The 6,972-nt window shown below is 48.3% G+C and overlaps 1 long non-coding RNA gene across 1 annotated transcript in view; it reads left to right on the top strand.

Moving 5' to 3' along the window:
- Window positions 1–1,867, top strand: part of LOC106806665 — a 15,137-nt gene extending 13,270 nt beyond the window's left edge. The window contains exon 3 of the long non-coding RNA XR_001393572.1: window positions 1,801–1,867. This is a non-coding gene — a long non-coding RNA (uncharacterized LOC106806665). The remainder of the gene's footprint in view (window positions 1–1,800) is intronic.
- Window positions 1,868–6,972: the final 5,105 nt, after the last annotated feature.

Below are 6,972 nucleotides of genomic sequence, written 5' to 3'. Positions count from 1 at the left end.
CGAGACAGAGAGACAGAGACAGAGACAGAGAGACAGAGAGACAGAGAGACAGAGAGAGAGAGAGAGAGAGAGAGAGAGAGAGATGAAGATGAGGGGAGACAAATGGGGTGGTGGAGTGGGAGAGCTGGGGGAAAATAAGCGAATAAGCGAAGCGGGGGAGAGTCGAGCTGCAATGCAAGCTCATGTATGGTGTCTGTTCTGGATAGCAGATGATGCTGAGCTGTCATAGCTGATTAATGAGAATGAGGGAGATTGCGTGCGTGCATGGGGGTCTGTTTTGTGTCTGTGTGTGCGTGCGCATGCGTCTACGTGCGTGCGTGCATGCGTGTTGGCAAAAATGGAAAATAGAGCTGGAGAGGGTAAGAACAAAGAAAAGAGAAAGCAGGAGGCAGAACGAATACATGCGCCAAGACTGAACCGAAGACAGGCAGTGGGTCGCGGAGATAATTGAGCGTTTGTCGGACATTCGCGACATCTATAGCGACATCGTTGTGTCATCTATCACCTGGCCGCTCTATCCCCCCTCCCTCCGTCGTGCCTCTGTTGTTTCCGTCCCGCGTGCGGCACGCGCCCGGCCGGCCCACGGAGACTGCGTGCGGCGTATCATCCCGCACGATCGCTATTGCGGGCTATCTTGACGGCGATCGCTGCCATTAGCGCGAAATTCCCCCGTTTTCGCCTTTTGTGGACTTCACAAAAAGCTGTACATGCGGGCTAGCGGGCCGTGTATGGACGGGCAGGTGCGCCGGCGTGCGTGCGTGCGTGCGTGCGTGCGTGAGGGCAAATGACATCCGAAATCACGCTATTCGCGCGCGGATGGGGGCACGCGTACACACCCCCGCACGCACCCAGACACGCGCTGCGGCTGCTGCAGCTGTTTCGGTTTCTGTTTCCCCCAACGCCATCGCTTATTGTCAGGCTTTAGCGTCTCTACCTAACCCATGTCGATCTTATACCGATGCTGGCGTGGGGCTGGTGACGGTCCGCCCACTCGGCTAACCATCCTTCATCCACCTCCCTCAATCGCACGCCTGTAGTCGCTTCTGTACTCACCCGCCACCGATAGCGTGGTTTGGCCAGCCGTACACTATCCTCCTACTTCTCCTCGTGCTCGCTCGCATGCGAGACGAGCTCCAGCTGTGAAAACTGTCACAGTGTCACAACTGTGACAGACTGTCGGTGACAAATGTCGAACACTGGCGGTCGCTTGAAGATGTTAGCGGTTCCGTGGCGATGTTGTTCTTCCAATGAAGCCTGGGCGGTCCCTCCCGTCCGGATGCTGTGCGGGCTGGCATCTGTAGGTGCCGCCAAACCCTCTGTAACGTTGGCTATTCGCTACTGACATTGAATAAAAGTCCGTTAGTGGCGTTAACAAACTTAATAAGGGGGTGGGGCGTATTTTGTTACTGCCTCTCTGAGCATGTCTTCCCTCACAACCTTTGATAATGCTCTGGTAAGACATAAACGCATAAGTAGACATACTCTCGGGCGCATCGGGATGCAGGATGATGCGCCAAAGTCGCGTCCGCTGCGCATTCCCTGGCGCCCGCTAGCGCCTCGAAAATCGATCTTCGCAATCAGTTCTGCAATAATCGCATCGTAATTATCGATTCTATTTTTTTTCTCTCTCTCTCTCTCTCTCTCAGTCTTTCCGATGTCTCTGGCGTAATCCGAGAGGCTGCGTGGTTTTTACGTGGCTCGCTGTACACACAGCTCGACGCGGCGGGCCGTGGGTCGGCCGTGGCACCCCTCCCCCCGATCTGATGACGTATAACGTCGCCGGTTCTTGTGTATTTTCAGCGCGAGAGGAATCGGCGGCGATTTTGACGCATGACAAAAAGATAGCCCTAAACTCTCGAGGAACGAGCGCTGTCGACGTTAAGGTGAATTTATCAAACCACTTATATTATTTTATCCGTCTGCGGGACACGCACGCACGCACGCAAGCACGCACACACACACACGCACGCACGCACACACACACACACACACACACACACACACACACACACACACACACACACGTGCGACTGTGTATTGATGGGGGTGTACGTTTATCGGTTATATATACCCCGACGGTCGAATAGGCCTACAGGATAAGGCGCTGTTAGGCGAGAGCCAGAAGGATCGGGGGATCCCAGATTTTGTCTCGTAGCTACCTTCCTCGAAGTCGTACTATATACGAGTATTTACGACGAAGAAAAACGAAGAAGGGGCGAAGAAACAGTTGTTATAAACTGTTTAAAAAACAAGTTGATGCTTGGTCGTTAAGTGTTTTGTCTGATAATGGGAAATAAATTCATTGTTTACTGTCCAATGTTCGCTATGAATATAGAATTTTACACTATTATCTAATGTTCTATCTTCCATGCAGGAATATTTTCACGCTTACTATGGAGAAACATGTGATCCTATTAACTTACCGCAGTGTTTCTTCTATCGCCAATAAAAAAAACTTAAAAGCTAATTTAACACGAAAAACACGCCTTTGGCAGTGTATTTTTAATGAAGCACCATATTTTCTAGGACTGCCGGTATTCCATCGTATGTTGAGCCCAGGCCGTCGTGCATGCAGTATAGTTTGTCTATCCAGGGTCAAGTATGTCTTGCCGCGTCCGCAGCAGCGTCTGTAGAGTCGCTCCGTCCGTTCGCACGCACTCGACGCTCGACTCGGAGCAGCAATTTAGCACTTGTGCTGTTGTCGTTACGTCTTCCATCACACAATTAGCGCGTCGGCGGCGGCCTCTGATGAAAAAAAAAACCTGCTCGATGAATGTGTGCGTGCGTGCATACGTGCGTGTGCGTGTATACGGCCGTGCGTACGTATGCATGTGCGTAACTTAGGTTACGAGTGAAAGAAAAAACGAAAGAAAGGTGTGGATTGATTAAGAGGGCATGGAGAAATGACGACAGCGACGAGAGAAGAGAGCGTGCGTGCGAGAGCGGGTCGAGGGGAAGAAGCGTGCGAGGGGAGGTGACAGCGTGTGTTCGTGCGAGACGGAGGTACATTTATGGTAGTATAATCTTACCGCCCTTGCTTCCCCTCGCGCATCAAGCGTGCCTTTATACCGGCGATGCCTCTAACGCCGGTCGAATATTTTTATATGAGCGTCGATTATTTTATTAGTGCTCCTCCAATTGAACTGTCTGGCTTTTAATATTGACTTTCGGGGGCTTCCATTATGGCTGTGTATTTGGTTGCGTGCTCGTGCGAGTTCGTTTGCCGCGCTCGCTGCATTTGCAGACTATCGCGAGAGGTCACGCGTACTGCCGTTCTCGTTTTTCGATTTTTTTTTGCTTGCCAAGCGACCTTGCCGTTAACTCTCCGGTGGCCGCAGCGACGCCTTGGAAACAGAACTGTGAACAATTCTCCCTCCCGCATATTCTCCCCACCCCCCCATTTCGCATCAGACATTCCCCCTGTGCAATGCCTAACCCCACCTCCATCCGGCACTTTCGAATTCATCGCGAGTCGCTCCTGCCGTAGTTCCATCACCCATCTAATGCCTAGATGTTCAACCTATCACGCACCACTAATTGTCTAAATAAACTAAAACATCAACTAAATTTCGCACAGCAAGGATGTTAAGGACTGGTATCCCATTTCTCTATCTCACATCCTCATCCTCCGTCACGCGCCTCCCATCCCCGTCTCCCCTGTCCACCACCCCTCCCCCGAAATTCCCCCACCAAGCATGCGAGGCTGCTGTTATTATACGTGCCTCACTGCTTGTACGTTCTCGTGCTAATATTATGTCATAAAATGTGATTCGACGCCGTCAGTTGTTGTTTATCCTCGCTAGCCCGCTCCGCTGCACGACCGTCCCCCCACCCCCGCTCTCTCTCTCTCTCTCTCTCTTTCTCTCTCTCTCTTTCTCGCTCTCTCGCTCGCTCTCTCGCAGGATGTCCGCGTGCTATCACAGCGTAATCACTAGCATTGGTGCAGCCACGCGTGCGTGCGTGCGTGCGTGCGTGCGTGCGTGCGTGCGTGTCCGTAATACGTATCATGAGTTTCTGTCGGGTAGCGTCTGCGTGATGACAGTGATCAGCGGGCGCGCGCGCACCTCGCCCCGTAAACAGCCGCGCGTCGCTTAAAACGCCATTCGTCAACGACGAGCACGCCCGGCCGACGGGCGTGTCCGGCCGCCGCCGCCGCCGACGTCGTCATCGCCGACGACGTCGATCACCGTCATTAACGCGCGCAGGCAGCGCCGCCGCTCGGTTGCTTATCGCTGCCTGCGTGTTCCATCTCCCTCCTGCTCCCGTCGCCCCCGCGCCTGGTCACCGCCCTGCCCGTCCCCACCCCCTCCCGCGCCGGGCCGCGTCTATTTTTTCCGTACCGCAAATGCGTAAACGTTCTACACGGGTTCCTCTGATTGGCTGCTTTGATTTGCTTTGACGCAACAAACCTTTAAAACAAGAGAACAAACGCACTCGCACTTATTCATTTCACAGCTTTATACTTTGATAATACTGAACTTACCAAAGTACTAGTATATGAATATACTAGTAAAAGTACTAGAACTACTAGAACTACTAAGTACTAGAAGTACTAGTACTTCTGAAAGTACTAGTTTCTAGTATGACTATGAGTTCGAATACGGTTACCGATGTATCCATTGATGTCTCCGACGACTGAATGTGAAGGTGTGATGATCCCTGCTTATCTTTCTTTCTTTCTGCAGTTAATGTTTAAAGTGTCTACGTCACGAATCTCCAGAAATTATTTAAAAAAATATAGTTGAAACCTTATTTTTGTAATTTTTTTGCATCAAAAGTTAGTACTAACGTTACTAAATATATCCTCCTATATACAAACTCTCACCTGATAAAAATGTTTTTACGTTGGTTAAATTTGCAAAAATCTTGACGATTTGAATTAGTGTTGTCTAACACTATTTACATATTACTGGCGTCTCTCTGTTGCTGTACTGGTTGCTGTGGTCGATGTCATCGTGATTTGTGTATGGTGCACAAAGTGGTGCCCAAACAGTTTCTGTTTTGATTTGTGTTGGCTATATAGAATATACAATATAGGAAAAATAAATAATATATGTTCATGTGTAATAGTGTGTATTATGTTTGAAAAATTATTATTAAAACTGCGAAATGTTATTTGTGTTTTTTTAAATTTCTGCCAACAAAAATGTTTGTGACATCCCAGGATAAATCTTCAGTATTTGATCTCTTCAGTATTGTAAATCTTCAGGATAGATCAGAGGCTAGATCAACTAAACGATAAACAATGGTGGGCAGACCAGTGCATCGGAAAGAAAACGAAAGAGAAAAAAGCAGAAAGAAGATTATATGAGAAACTCCCGCTTGAGTTTACAAGGAATTTCCATGGCTGCCACAATAATTTTGCCAATGCTTCGTTTACCGCAAATGTTCGCTATATCGGCTAGCTGCGTCTGGGCGCCACGCAAAAATTTTCGAATTCATGGCGGTTGTTGTTGTGTCGAGCGTTTGGTTACATCGAATGCACCGGCAAATTAGGGAGTATAAAGAAGGTATATGAGCATGAAAAGTAAATAGAAACGCTAATTGTATTTTCATACATTTTATTTTGTACAAATAACACACAAATATACTACTTGCTGGTGCTCGAAATTCGTGACGTAGACAGTTTAAGGACTATAAGTAAGTAAGAAATAAAATCTTCCTTCAAGAATCCCAGTTGTAAATTTTGTTTGATTACCAACTGAATGTGTAACAGTCTTAGTTGTAACTTGTTATTCATATTTGCACTAAGTTAAGACTAAGCCGTTATAAATAATGTGGGAAGAATTCACCTCAGTGGTACTGAATAGGTATGTGATTTGAAATTATCGAAATGTGACAAATTGCCGTCGTTGGTCAATGGACAATGACGCCGACTGCTATAATTTTAATACATCCCCACATATGTATATCTGTGTTAGTGTTTTGTGAACTTCAGTATTTCTTTGGAGATTTGATGATATTAGCAGGAATGTCCTACTCCTAATGTACACTACTTCTAACAAGTAAAAACACTCTGTACATGTACATTGGTCTACATTACATCAGTTGGATGGAATAATTTTGTATGAAAAGTATGCATATAGTTTTGAAGGCTATAATATGTCACCAACATATATGAATTTGTTTCACTTGAATTAATGAAGAGGGTAAGAAATAATGATCAGTTAATCAAATCACATATTGAATAGGGTTACATTGTTGTTGGGTTACATTATTGTATCTATCTTTACTCCTGCGGCAGAGCGAAGGGCTATTCTATAGTACGAGTACGTATACGTACGTATGTAGTAAGTGTTACGAGAGCCCAAACCCTCTCATAACTTGAGATTAAGGTGAAAATAACACAGTTACACAAAGAAGCGTAATTATAGTGATATTATATTTTATATTAATGAGTAAAATGTGTGTTTTTCTTAGAAAATACATCAGAAAACTTATACTTATCTACTGATGATGAACTAAAACAAATATTTACAAATGGGCGTTTGTTCTCTTGTTTTGAAGGTTTGTTGCGTCAAAGCAAATCAAAGCAGTCAATCAGAGGAACCCATGTAGGACGTTTGCGCATTTGCGGTACGGAAAAAATAGACGCCGCCGGGCCGCTTCTCCTCCTGCCCGTCGCCCCCCCCCCCGTGCCTAGTCACCACCCTGCTCGTTGCCGCTCCCCCGTCGCCTGACCTCCCCTTCCCCCTGCCGCTCTCCCCCGTGCCTGGCCTCCCCTTACCCTCCTCTGCCGTCTCCCCGTGCCTGGCCGTCCCCTTCCCTCTGCCCGTCTCCCCGTGCCTGGCCTCCCCTTCCCCTCTGCCCGTTCTCCCCCCCGTGGCCTGGCCTCCCTGCTGTCCCTCTGGTCGCTGGTGGCCCTGACCCCGGCCGCCTGAGCTAATCCCGCTAATCCCACCGGTCTTAGCCCGCTCTCCACGGCTGCCCTCGCGCCCCGTCCCCGTGTCCCCCTGCCCCCAACGAAGGGAT

Source organism: Priapulus caudatus, unplaced genomic scaffold (assembly GCF_000485595.1).
Source record: "Priapulus caudatus unplaced genomic scaffold, Priapulus_caudatus-5.0.1 Scaffold172, whole genome shotgun sequence".
Lineage (NCBI taxonomy): Eukaryota > Metazoa > Priapulida > Priapulimorpha > Priapulimorphida > Priapulidae > Priapulus > Priapulus caudatus.
The sequence above is the reverse complement of the archived record's forward strand: the minus strand, read 5'-3'. Positions and strand labels throughout refer to the sequence as shown.